Source organism: Pteropus alecto, unplaced genomic scaffold (genome assembly GCF_000325575.1).
Source record: "Pteropus alecto unplaced genomic scaffold, ASM32557v1 scaffold7, whole genome shotgun sequence".
Classification (NCBI taxonomy): Eukaryota; Metazoa; Chordata; class Mammalia; order Chiroptera; family Pteropodidae; genus Pteropus; species Pteropus alecto.
In genome coordinates this window covers 19,653,076-19,667,550 of record NW_006494614.1, presented here as the reverse complement: position 1 = coordinate 19,667,550, position 14,475 = coordinate 19,653,076, and positions in this window count along the sequence as shown.

The window sequence follows — 14,475 nt, the reverse complement described above, 5'->3', positions numbered from 1 at the left end:
ATTATATAATTACTGTTACTAATTTTTTTTATTTTTTCATGAAGATTTGAATTACTGTCTGGGAATACTTATTTTACCCTGAAGAACTTCTTTTAGCATTGGTAGATCTGCTAACCATGAATTCTTTCAGTTTTTGTTTATCTTGAAATGTTTTTCATTTCACCTTTATATTTAAAAAATAGTTTTGCTATATATAAGATTCTTGTTTGACAGAATTCTTTTTCTTTCGATATTTTGAATATGTCATTCTACTACTATCTGGACGTCATTGTTTCTGATGAGAAATCTTCAATCAATCTTATTGGGGTCCCTTGTACATGATGAGTCATGTTATCTAGCTGCTTTCAAAGTTTCATTTTTGTCTTTGGCTTTCAACATTTGACAACAATATGTTTTGGTGTTAATCTCTTTGCATTTATACTACTTGGAGTTTATTGAATTTCTTGAATGCATGGATTAATGCTTTTCATTAAATTTGGGAAGTTTTAGTCATTATTATTTCAAATATTTGTTTCTGCTACTTTCTCTCTTTCCTCTCCTGAGTATATTAAATATTTGGTATACTGAATGTTGTTCCATATTTCTCTGAAGCTCTGTTCATTTCATTGAATTTTTTTCAAGTTCACTAATTCTTTCTGCTGCCAATTTAAATCTATTGTCAAGTCCCTCTAATAATATTTTTATTTCACTTATTACACTTTTCAGCTCCTGAATTTCCATTTGGTTCTTGTTTATAAATTTTATTTCTTTATTGATATTCTTCATTTGAAGAGACATTGTCATCATATCTTCCTTTAATTTATGTATGGTTTCCTTTAATTCTTTGAACATATTTATAATGATTATTTTGAAATTTTTGTTAATTCTGATTCTCACATGCATCTGGACCTCTCGCAGCCAGTTTCCTTTGCTTGCTTTTTCCTGTGTATGGGTCACATTTTCCTGTTTCTTTTTATGTCTTGTTGAAAATTGTCCTTTTCAGCTAATATATTGTAGTACTTCCAGATCTTGATTTTCCCTTCTCCCCAAGATTTCTTCTTGTTGTTGTTATTTGTTTAGTGACTTAGCTAGACTATTTTAATGATATCTATTTCTTCTCAAAGAGAGTACACAGTCACTGTAAGATGACAATTGTTTTATTAGACCTTTTTTTCACTTTTTTTTTTCCTGATCTCTGTTTACCTGTCAGCCTCTGTTGGTACCACACTAGCTGTTGGGCTCCACTACTAATTGCCAGCTAATTACTCTATTGTTTCTGTTAATGTCCTGGAGCATAAATTGCTTTGCAGTCTAATTTAATAAAATTCTAACCCCATTGCAGAGGTGTTTATGAGACCAGTTTCTCATGTTTGTTCTGACCTCAGGACTTCTGAACTATCTCTTTTCTGTGAGTCTCTCTGGTAAACTAGCTGGCCTATGGTTTAGCTTGTTGCTTTAATAGAGCTACAAGTCTCTTAAATTGCATGCCACCAAAATCTCCATTGTCTCAAAAAGCATCCCTAGGCTCTAGCATCCTTATGCTCTGCTTTCCTTTAAAGTAAATTCCGAAGGGAGAACTTAGGAGCTCTCTCTTTCTGTAGCCTGTCTCTATTTCATCACTCCCCCCGACCCCTGACACCCACCAAAAAAAAAAAAAAAAAATCCGACAAAATCTCTGAGCTACTGCTCTGGGGCTGGGAGCAGAAATGGCCCATGAATCTAGAATGAAATCTTTGCTTAGGTCCTGAATGTGGTGACAGCCTCTAGTATTCATGGCTTGCCTCTTTTGGAATGCAACCTCCACCCTACAAGAGAGATGGGGTAAAGGCACTTAGGGTCCCAGTGTTCTCAACATGCTGTGTCTGGGGTAGGGTACCCACTTTATGAGTGGGTTCTTGGGGGAGAAAGGAACACCCTTACCTCTCAGCCTCATTTGCTTGAGATTTCGCTTCTGAAACACGAACTCAGAAGGGATGAGACATTCCGGTTGCCTAATCTTCCTGGGGAGATATCATAGTTCTTGATTGGGAGTGTGCGTGTGGAGGGCGGCGGGGGTGGAGGGAGAAAGCCCTCTGCTGGTCACATCTACCTGCCTGAGATGCTATCAGGCTCAGCTGAGGGAGGCTGAGAGGGAAAGTGAAGGTACCACAAATTCTTGCTATTCTCATCAAAATGTAGTAAATTTTCTTAAATAGGTGTTTCTTTACTTGCTATATGCCCTTAGGACAGTTTTTGAAATTTTCAAATGATTTGCTTTTTAAATAATTTTCACTAGTTGTGGTGATTTCACTGGGGAGAAGATCCACAGAGCTCCTCACACCACATTTAAGATGTGGATCTCTCCTCTGCTCCATTTTTACATGGGCCAGAAGACCCTGCCCCTCTATGCAACAAGAGTTATAAGAGAAGCACCTAATGCTGGAATTTTAGTCTGATGGGAGCAGGTTTGGAGGTGAGTATTAGAGGTACTTTCTTAGATCCCCAGAAATGAACCAGCCCCAGCCTAGAAGAAAGTCTAAAGAAAAGTTTTCTATCTCTTCAAGATGAATCTAGCACCCAGGGTCTCAGTTTCCAGGAGAGTGAGGTCTGTGGTTTTCAAAGGTTTTCTCATTATTTGTTTAGCTTTCAGATTGAGTTGCTTTCCTGAGATTTTATTAATGTATCACAGAAGCTGAAAGAGGAAGGAATGAAGGAAAACAAAAACAACTGGAGGAAAGAGAGTAAGTAAGTAAGCAAAAGAAAAACCAAGGGTTTCTGTTTTGCTGGAGTTTGGTAAATATGATTGACCAGTAAACTTTTTTATGCAGATAGAATTGGTAGAAGGTAAAAACCGTTTAAATCCTTGTTATAATCTACATCCTACCAGGTTTACTTCCTGGCTCTCCCAGACACTGCCACTTGCCTTTGCTGACCCCATGTCAACCTGTCCCCTCATCCTTCCTTACAACAACATAAGTACATTTTTCATGCCTAGTGAGACTTTTTTTTTTTTACCAGTATTATCAGTTTCCTGGTACATTTGTATCCCCTGCCTATGCTTATCTGCTTTACCTCCAGAGAGTTTAAATCTCACTAATGAATAAATTTTTGTTCTTTACAACATACATGTTATCTTGGCTTAAAAAAACTGAATAGCAATAGTATAGGTTAAATTAATGTCTATAAGCTCATGTTCTCCTTACTATTACTTAATATGAATTTAGCTTATAGGTCGATAGGAAATAGTTTTGATAAACTGGGGATTATACCATAATGATTCAGAGCTTTGTTTCTGAGAGGCTCCTGAATTCCAATCCCAATATTTTTTATTATCTAGCTCTGCTGTCTATGAGTAAATTGTTTCATTTTTTCAAACTTGTGTTCCTATACCTATTATGTAACATACCATATACAGCAGTAGATTTATAATAATTGCTAAAAATGTTTTTGAGCATTTACTATGTGTCAGGAAATGATCTAAGTTCTTTCCATGTATTAACTAATTTAATACATATCATATGTTTGGCACTATAGTGACACATGATAAAGCACTTAATAAATGTTTGCTATTATTAATAACTTTAATGAAGTTATTAAATGTTAACCACCCATTAAAAATCAGAAATAAAATGAGTCCTTCACTTTCCATCACAATAAAGACAATATATAATATAATCTTTCTACCTATTTGTTTTCAAGCATGTTGTGAGACAGATGAGGCCACATTTTACAAAAAGATTTGAATTAGTATCATCTTTGACAGAGATAAAAAGGAAGGCTTTTTCTCTTTTTTTTTCTTTTCTTTTTTTTTTTTTTGGCTTAACAGGCATAATCTTCTCCAAGAAGATTTCCTCTTACCAAATCCCACACTGCCTCCACCCTTCCTGCCAACTTTTTTCTCATATCTTCCATGACTCTTCTCATATCATCATACTCAATATTTTTTGAATTTTTATGAGTATTTATTTGAGCCAAACTGACAACATATGCTAGGGAGCAAGATCTCAAATGCTCCAGAGAATAACAGTTTTGCAGCTTTCTTTATGCATTTGAATTAAAGAGGAAATTTAAGGAAGATTACATGGAGGTGGGAGAAGCAAGGCAGGGAATGGGAATCACAGGATAGCGAACAAGATTTTGTGCTCTCTTGGAGGTAGTTGCAAAGGTATATTAATCAAGATGCTCAGAAACAATGGACAAGGCTTGCTCAGGGCAAAGATAAACCTTTTACTAAAAAGTTATATGCATGGGACATGACGACCCACCATGACCTTTCCAGTTAGGAATTTATAATCAGATCACCCTAAGAGGTTATTTTCCATAGAACCCTCTTTTTTGTTCACAATTCCTCTTTTTGGTCCTAAATCAATTCAAAGAATGTATTGATGACCAATCTTTTGAATGGATAATGTATCAGACTCAATTTTAATGATTTCTTTAATGAGACTTCACTGAAGAATTAGTATATAAATACCCAGTCGTTTTAAGTGTATTAGTGGCCAAAGATTTAATGAGAAGTTGGGCCAAATTTTTTAGGAAGTTTCTCCCTATCTGCAAGTTCTGGGAACACTTTGATTTCACATGGAAAATACTCAGTCATGGCTGCCTACCCTCAAGAATCAAAACCCCAAACAAAATCCATTTGAAGCTCATATGTCCCAGGACAACTGAGTGCCCCCTCACCCAGCCACATACTGTGGTATATCAAAGAGTGTTATCATTCCTGGTTGACAAGTGTTATTTTTTTATCCAGTTTTGAAAGAGTGGAATGTTTTCAGTGATTGAGGAGGTGGCCAAGAGGAATTAATTTTATTCATAAATAGATTATTAAGCTCTAAATTTGCCAAAGTGATTGTCTAGATATGTATTTTTTTCATCTGAAGATCAGAACACATACACGTTGGCTATGCTAGAAGTCCAAGAAATAATTCAGTCAACAATTCACTTAATGGCTAGCTCAATTTAAGGAAACTTTCAAAATACCTAAGATGAAGCCATAACAAACAATTGAACTGCATCCAGTTCGGATAGTAAATATAATTGATACCTTGGTACCATTATATGAATTGATAGGTCTTATAAGGTATTTCTGCTAGTTACAATAGCTATCACTCCCTGAGCACATGCCTTTATTAGCATGATGGCATCTAATCTTTACATCAATTCAATTCTGTTAGAGTAGATAGTCCTCTAAACTTGCAATAGATCGCTCGCTGCTAAGAAATATGCCATGACAAAGATAATTCAGCAAAATAGCTGATTAACTGAAGGACTGAGGAGGAATGTCCAATCAGCCACAATTTAGACATATTATAAAGACTGGAAAAAGTTACTTTTTTTCTGGTATGTACTCTCTTTCTAACAGTTTGCTGGTATACTAATCATTATAATGAATGACAGAACATGGAAATAATCCCAAGATTAAATATAGAAAAAAAAAAATCCTAGCTTTTTAGGGACTTCCAGAAAATTAAAAATCAATATCTATATTGTTTGTACATGCATTATCTTGAATACAACAATGCAACAGAGGTCTTATACTCATTTCATAGATTAAAAAAGTAAACTCAGGGAAATTGAGTTACTTTCCCAAAGCAGCAGTAAGGAGTAGAGCGCAGACTCACATCCAGGTCTTTCTGGCTCCAGAGGCTTTCTTTCTCACTACTGCACTGCCAATCCCCGGGGCGGGGGGCGGGGGGGGGCCTGCTTTCCCTTAGTATTTTATTCTTAAAATATAACCCTTGGCTCCACAACTTAAGAACCCAATGTTCTTTAAGAAAGACATAATTTCAATACCTTTAAAAATTGTGGAATGATCCTCATTAACAAATTCCAATAGAGTTTTAAAAATATATATTCCTAGAATTTTTCTGTTTCATACATCCTTTCTATTTTCCTCCTCCTCATTCTTCCATCTGGTTCAACCAAAGAAAAGAACATTAAATTCCTTGATGAAAGATCCTTACTTACTAATGTCTTGTATAAGAATCTTTACCATGACTCCCAAGAAACATTGAAAAATCCAGTCACTACATTAAGACCACTTTACTGGAGCTACTGGATGGCAAGAGTAGGGAAAAAGAACATTTACTTAGCAACTGGTATGCTCGACATGTTTACATAATTATTTTCTCTCACTCTATTGGTAAGAATGAGAAGATAAGGACTGTAAGCTATTAAAATGTGAAAGGAGAAACAGAGTTAAAATTTGAAATGAAATTTGAAAACTGAAGTCAAAGGAGGAAAGCGTCAGCTGCAAAGTGACCTGAAACAACATTTTCATGAGCTGAAATAACTGCTGGGGAAGTCTCTAATGCCTTTTCACAGGATTTTTATCTGAATTAATTTTTTTAAATGGTCAAAAACATCAAAAATGTTGGCATTAATCTTTCCGCAATTCTAGAGAAAGGTATGAAGCTCAAGTTTTGAGAACTTTGCAATCAGAGAGGTTAAGAAACTTTTTTAGATCACAATTAGAAAGCACCTGCGCCATGGTCCAAACCCAGGTCTATCTGAGAGCAAGGTTTGCACTCTTCGCTACTGCTACAGGATTGTGCCTGCATTACCAGAGAGAAGCAGTAAGGACAGCACAGTGTAGGAGAAAGGCACAGACTAGAAACCTCCTCTCTTTTCTAGCTGTATGAACTTTGGCAATACTTTAAGTTTTTGTAACTTTTTTCTCATCTGTACAATAGAGATAATAATATTTGCAAGAATGCCTAAGTGGAGACACTTAGCACCATACAGGGCACAAAATAGCTTACATGTCTGTAAAATACCCATAGAAAATATTTTACAACTTTATTAGAAGTTCTTTTAATATCTAACTAAATACGTCCTCACACCAATTACATTTTGCATTCTGTTCTGAAATTAATATTGTTAATTGAGAAACTATGAAAAGAGAGGTTGAGGAAAAACAAAGTACATGTTGTAAGAAAATCTAAAGTTAGAAGTATATGCAGAAGGAAAAAAATGTGTAAATTATTGTTAGTTGAGCTCCACACAAATTAATTGAACTTAAACACCATGTTCCAGTGGTGTTTGCTTTGAGGGATCTAAGCAGTAGACATTTAAACTGATAAATATCTCACATCTGCTTTGATTTAGCAGCCCTAAGAAAGGTTCTGATTGAAGGTATTTCCCATTTGACCTGCTTGGTTTATCCTATTTGTGGTAACTTTAGCTACAATCGAAAGGTCCAACAATAGACAACAGTTCTCATCAGAACTCACAAATTTATAACAAACTCAATTTTATAACAAATGAACTCAATTTTATAACAAACTCCATTGTCTAGCTATACTGTCAGATGTAGACTCTTGGGGGAGTGGCTTGGACAAAAGGTTTTTAATAAAAGAAAACATCCTTTCTTTGTGGCATTTCCTGAACACCCAAGACTTGTTTCATTAGTAACCCAAAGAGACTTTGGAACAACCTCTGTATCTTACTTTACAGTTACAAACCTTAGAGAATATGAAATGTTTCCTGAAGTCTAGCCAATTATCTACTCTTCGTTGCTTACAATGCCTTGAATTCACAAATATATAGCTGCTTCGAAAACTCCGGAGTACCCAGGGTGAAATCTGAAACTGACCTTGTACATGGAGAGCAAGGAGAGACCTAAGAAAGAGGCAAACCACTTCAGACTGAGATGTGGCAGGTTTAACAAGCAAATGAACTTACTTAAGAGGCTTGTCTTGGACAGCTGCACAACAGTAAATCTCTGCACCTGCCCTCTAGAATCTTAAAAGTTTATATAGAGGCATTAACTGGGTTCAGTCATGTACTCAGCCCGAACGGTCTCAACAACCCTTACTCTGTTCTTGAAACAGCTCCTAGTGTGGGAATGGTGGACAGAAAGTACTTTCCAAGGGCAGGGTAGGGTGTGAGGAGCCTCCAGTTGCCCAGGTCCAGCTTGCGGGTCAGTTGGTGGTCAGGATCTCTTGATGACCTCCTACAATATTCTATCCCTGGTGACTCACTTGTACAATATTTGTCCCCCTCTTCTGCAATGTGCCCTGAGAGGCCAACAAGGGGTTTCGCTAGCACAGAGTGGCTCATTTGGAACTGCCTGTTTACACTGGAGGCAGATGCCACTGCAACAATATGGGTGTATACAAGAGAAAACACAGATAAAGATAATAATTCCTAAAATAAGTAACAATTTTTCCACTTAGAGCCTCATGATCCGAGCCATTGAATGGTTAAGTCTCCTAGGTTAGGGGTCAGCTCACTTAGGGCGTTCACTTGTGTCCTCATATGATTTAATAAAGATGACATACTAGACAGTTTGTTGGAATATGGGACAGGTGCCTCCTTGGGAGGCAGTAATAATGTCTGAGGCCATCCTATTCTCGAGGATAGGTTTTCTCATTAGAGACATTTCAATGTTTTGTAAAGACAGGCTTTGTCAGCTATTATTTAAAACTTATTGGATGAATGTAGTAAGGGTTTTCATATGTGCTAGAACATCCTCCAGGCCAATGAAGGGGACAAAGACATTGGCCAAATGATTGTACCAGTGGAAAATAAAACGTGCTTATCTCATGGCTGGACACCATGGGAGCAACAGAAGTCTAAACTACAAAAAACAGATATTTAGTGGAAACTTGTATGGGAAGGTCTTCCTCATCTATAAGGATTATACTTGTGGCCTGATCCTCAGATGTTAATGTGGCTGTAGCTTTAGAAATTTGATTTGGTGGTGCACACCATCCATGTTGGCAGGGGAGGCAGCACTGTCAGGTATGAGGAGATAGCCTGGGGGCAGGGTATGCTAACCTGAGTTCCCACCTTTTCCCTTCTCAATGGGACCTGTTCTTTTTCAGTCATAGCACATTTCAGAAGATCCAGTTTGCAGCAGGACGACCAGATCCCAGTGGAGATTCAGTAATGCCTCCCTCACCCAAGGGTGCAAAGTAACTCACCCATCCCAGTGGGATGACCCATTGCAAATTCCAGCAGGTAATGCCTTTGCAAGGTACGATGGGACATGGTGTTCTCAGTGGCATGGCACATCGACCCACAATGAGAACTGGGGCAATGGTTGTTTCCCAAGATTTTTATACTTTTATGGTATTAGATGTCTCAGCAGGAGTCCCCAGTCTGGAATATGGGATAACAGTTCCTATTGGTTGATCATTCAAGTGTATTAAAGCTGAGATAGTTTTTAAGTCCATTCAGCCAAGGTGATTTTCCCTTAGCAATTTAATCTGCTGCATTAATATTCCATTCTTCCTTTCTGCCAATCCTGCTGCTTGTGAGTTATAGAGGAGATGGACCCTCCATTTAATGTTGCACATCGGACCTCTGAAATACGACCCCCCACCACCACCAATCACTGTCTATTCAATGAGGGTATCTGTACATGACATCCAGTTTCTTTAACCTCCTAATGGTAGCAGCCTGCTTTGCATGTGACAGAGGAAAACTTGGAGTAGGCCAGGTGCAGTGTCCACACAAACCAAGGCATATTTAGAGCCCTATTCAAAAAGAGGGGGCTAGTATAATCAATTTGCCAGTCTCTCACTTGTGGGTAACTTCGGTAGATGGCCCCAGACTCCTTTGGCAGTTGCCTTGGGTATCCTTTAGAACACACAGGACATGCTATTACTTCATTAACCAAATCACTGTATTCTAAGGGCAATCTGGCATCCTTAAAAATATGCCATTCCATCCAGGCACGAGGGAGGCCATTCTTTCCATGCACCCAATTTACTGTATCTATGCCCTGCCCTCTGGCCTTGTAGAGTCAGTTTGCTAGGGCTCGTACCTGGGTGGGGCATCAGCTTCCTGATTACCAGGGGGTGTTAGCACCTAAGAACCAAATGTGGAAGGCTGTGAGGACCGCCTACAGCTCTTGTACGCAGGCAAACCAAAATGTCTTTTCCCATGTTTTGATTTTACAAGAGCTTATTCATGATCATCCATTTCTTGGTTTCTCATTTTCCGAGCCATAGGGTTCATTCCTTTAGAACAGCCTGACTGTCAGTGTAAAGATTTAACATCCAGGGCTCATGAGTCGAACATCTCTTGAGTTCAGCCCTCTGACTACTGCAATTTATTCCTGTTTTCATCCAGATGGTGTTAGTGTTGGGATGAATAGCAACTGCAGTTCATGTTGATGGGTTGCCCCAGCTAGACCCATCTGTATAGCAGGCATCTGTGGGAATTTCCCCCATTCTCTCTCTACAGGGGCACTATGAGAATAGAGGCAAGAGCATTTGGATAATTTACATACTCTAATGACCAAGTAGTACATGCATTTCTAGAGACAATGGGCTGGTAGACAGGGTGCTCCTCTTTTATCAACAGGCACGCCACTTGGTCGAAGTGGGAGTTTGAGCTATGACAAAGGTGGGTCGATGGAACATATTCTCACCCACCCCTTGACAGCAAGAGAAGTTCTAACTATGATATGCTGTTCCTTTGTGAGAGATTCTACCTGTGTACGCTGCTAGGAATTGTTGCTCCATGGAGGTATTTTGGGTTTTTGCTCCCTTTTAGAGCAGAGATGAAAATCCTAGGGGTACATTCTCTTACTGTTTCTCTGCCACAGTGCTCAACCCATACCTTCCAGAGTCACATCTAACTCAAATGGTAGCCCTGCTTAAGAGATGCCCAGAGTTTTAACCCACTTCACTAGTATTTTTGCCTTCTCAAAAGCAGCTTGATGATCAGCCCAACATCATAAATGTCTTGTCCCATGACTGGGCTCAGCATGGTTATCAGCATCCCACACCAGGTAGTAGGGGTGAACTGAATTATTTTGGCTTTTATTTCTTCAGTAAATGTGGCTTGATGAGGGTCTTCAAAGATAGGAGCATAGATGGACTATCTCATTCCTAACTCTCTACAAATTTATCGTAGCTCCTCTGTAGATTTCTAGCGTCCCATGTGCCCGGGTCCCCACTCATTGAGCCAACCATTCCTACAGGCTAGAATAATCTAATCTATAAGATAATGAGTGTTTTGGAACCACCACCCCGCCCCCTTCCGCCACCCAGTGTCTTGCAGGTGCTGCCAGAGGGTAGGGCGTATGGTGATACTGCTCATTTTCTTCGCTTCTTGCCTGGTCAGAGAAATGCGATCATCCCCATATTTCATAGTTGTACTAACCATACCTGGACATTTCCCTTGGCCTTTTGCTTGAACTTGGCAGCTATATCAATAAGCTCAGTGGGTGTATATTGTCTCATCATGAACATTTCTTGAATTGCGGTCTGCCCCACCAGCTGGGATTGCCATTGCTGTGCTTTTGCTTTTCTTTGTATTAGGGTCAGAAGGCTCAAGGAGTTTCACCCATTTTATTGTCAATCACCACAACATCCTCCTCTTTGATCTCCTCAGTTTCCCAAGGATTCTACCTCTTAATATCCCAACCATATTTTATAACAGTGCTTGGACCTTAATCCATGGCACCTTGAACCCTCCTAGCTTTGCAAAATAGCCCGCTAAGGTCTCCAACTTATTGTCCTGCTCTCCTACCTTGTCTGTCAGCCTGAAGCTAGAAGAGTAGTAAACAACCACACATCCTTTTATAATCTCGACTCTTCTTCCAACTTTCTAACTTGAGCTTCAGCCTCTAATTGAGCGTTGGTAGCCAGCCGAACTGCCCACAGTAGAGGCCAGCCCACTGCAGCAGCCATTCCTGTCTCTTCTTCACCGCAATGTGCTATGCACAATTTCCCAAACGAGTATGTCAAAACCAGCTTGCATTTTCCCAGCATCTTGTATGCACACAGTAGTCTACAAGCATTTAACTTATGGGCCACCCTTCCTCTTGTAGAGGTTGAGGGACAATGTGGGATATCCCACATGAATGCCTCTTTTCCAAGACCCATTTCTCCACTCTCCTAGCTGTCTCATCAATTGTTGGTTTGAAATCTCAAGCACTTCCTGGGTAAAATCTAAAACTGGCCTCCATACGCAGAGGGCAAAGAGAGACCAAAGAAAGAGGGAGACCACTCCAGATTGGTACATGGTAAGTTTAATAAACAATTGAACTTACTTAAAAGGTTTGTCTTAGACAGCTGAAAGATGAGATCTCCTCACTTACTTGCCAGGATCTTAAAAGTTTATATAGAGGCCTTAACTGGATTCAGTCACATATACTGTCCAGATGATCTCAACAACCTCTTACTGTCTCAAGGCTGTGTCCTTGAAACAGCTCTTAGTGTGGGAATAGTGGGCAAAATGTAGATTCTAAGGATGAGGTGGAGGCCTCCAATTGCCTGGGTCCAGTTTTTGTGTCAACCAGCAATCACATACTCTTGATGATCCTTCTCCAATAGTAGGATAGTACCATGAAAAGAAGCACAGGTGTAGAACAGCCCAGAATAAGAAATAATCAATCCTTCTTGTCTTTGGTGGTTCTCAGAAAGGGTAAAAAGTCCCAGTTGGCATTCCTCCCTCACCAGCTCTGCCACAAAGTGGACATGAAGTTCAATGGAAGGCAACAATGAAAGAGAGCATTTGCAGGAACAGACTTTCTTCTTTCGTTTGGCTCGAAAAGGATGCTTGAGTCTCCTGTGATCCAATGAGCATTTAGAAAGTAGCCAGATTTGAGCCATCTTACTGGAATCCTTCCTAAGAAGATTTTAGGTCAGAGGAGAAGACTAGAGTAGCAAATAGTAGTCCATGGGGGCAAAAGCTCAATGGGAGTTGGGAGAAGTCATTTTGGAAATAACCAGATAGTGGTCAGGGCCTCTACAGGCTTCTCTAAGAAACATATGCAGGCACCCAGCAAGAGGAGCAGCATTTGGGCATGTGCCACCCATTAAGCACTGACTTTCAAGAGAGGATTCTAGTGGCACATGTTAAGTGGAAAAAACCTTCACCTTCTTTTTCTCTAATCCTCTTTCTCTACCTGATTCTGAGAAGCTGGAGTGAGACAGCTGATATACCACCTCTGCAGTACACATCCCTAAGTCTAAGTTCTGACTTTCAGGAAGAAAGAAAAGTAAGTACGAAATCGAATTTGAGATTAAAATTTTCTAGTGGTTTAAATTGCACTGGACTTGACTGAAATATTCATGCTTCAAATAATCTAAAAGCAGTGGGATCTGTCTGAGGCACGTTAAGGGATAGGAAAAGAATATTCAAGAGAACATAACTTTAGGTAATGACTAGTGAAGAATAAAACTAGTTTTGCACTCACTGACATTAAAGATATTCAATAAACTGGTGTGTTACCAAGAAGTAGAATCCAAGCTGGACAAGGAAGGAAAGGAAGACAAGGCAGAGCTGATGGATGAGAAGAACAAGGAAGGTTCACTGCACTGAGTGTCATAATGAAGCTAAAAACAGTTGCAGTGGAGATACTCGAGTAGGTTAGCTAGAAACCCAAGAAGAGTAGAGGGTCTAAATTAGTGATTTCAAAGTAGTAGAGTTAGATACAAGTCCAAGGCAAGACCTTGGAGAGGCTGAGTAACTGAAGTTGAGTAAAAGAAAAAGTCTTTGATAATAAGATTGATCAAATAACTGAGATAATGTTAGATTTGTTATCCGACATGGATGGTTAAGATACCCAGATGTGGCAGATGTTGGACTGGATAAAAGTACAAAAGCCTCTACTGAATGGAGTGGAGTGACCATGAAGTAAATAGATGATAGTGGTGAAGAGTTAGATAGGAACCTAAACAACAAAGGCTTTTTGTAGAAGGAAGGATTGTTGGTCTGGAAACAGTGCTGAGTGAGGAGGACATGTTCCTACCCACCACATCTAGGAGACATAAATAGTCTCTGCACTGTCTTCAGGGACATGCCAGGAGGTACTGGGGTTGTTCTCTTTAAAGGCTAAGGATGCCAGGAAGTTCATTGAGAATGGAGTGGGAATTCCAGATGGTCCAGTTGAAAGGTTGGTTATAAAAGAGAAATGGGGAATTGACAGACAGAGTCATGACTTGCAAAGAAACCTGTAAACCACTTGAAGAATGTTGAACAGGGGACATGACATGCATGGTCAGGTTTGTATCTTTGGTAAATCACCTTGGCATCTTTATGGAAGTCTTATTTGAGGGGGCCCAAAGTTACAGGAAGAGACTGTTGTTATAGCCATGACAAGAAATCCCGAGAGTCTGAAGTTGAGTAGTAACAACAGGGTGATAAAGAGAAATATGTAGGAGCTCAGTCAGCTAGATTTGATTAACTAGATGTAAGAAGTAAAAGGAGGAAGAGTTTACATTGATTCTCGAATTTCTAGCCTAAGGAACTTGGTAGTTGGTAGGTACAATGGAGGAAAATCTGATCTATGGAGAGATGTGTTCAGATTTGGACATTGTGTCAAAGACTAAAGCCTTAAGTAGACCCCCAGTATTTATTTCCCCTGTTCTATAGTTATAGAGTAGCTGATTTTTAGTTTGGCACAGGGCCACCCAAAATAAAGATAACATTTCACACTTGTAGCTAGATGTAGCCAAATGACTAAGTTCTGGCTAATGGTATGTAATATAAATTGCTGTTATAAGTTTGTAACTTTCAGGAAATGTCCTTAAAAGAAGGAGTTTTCATCAC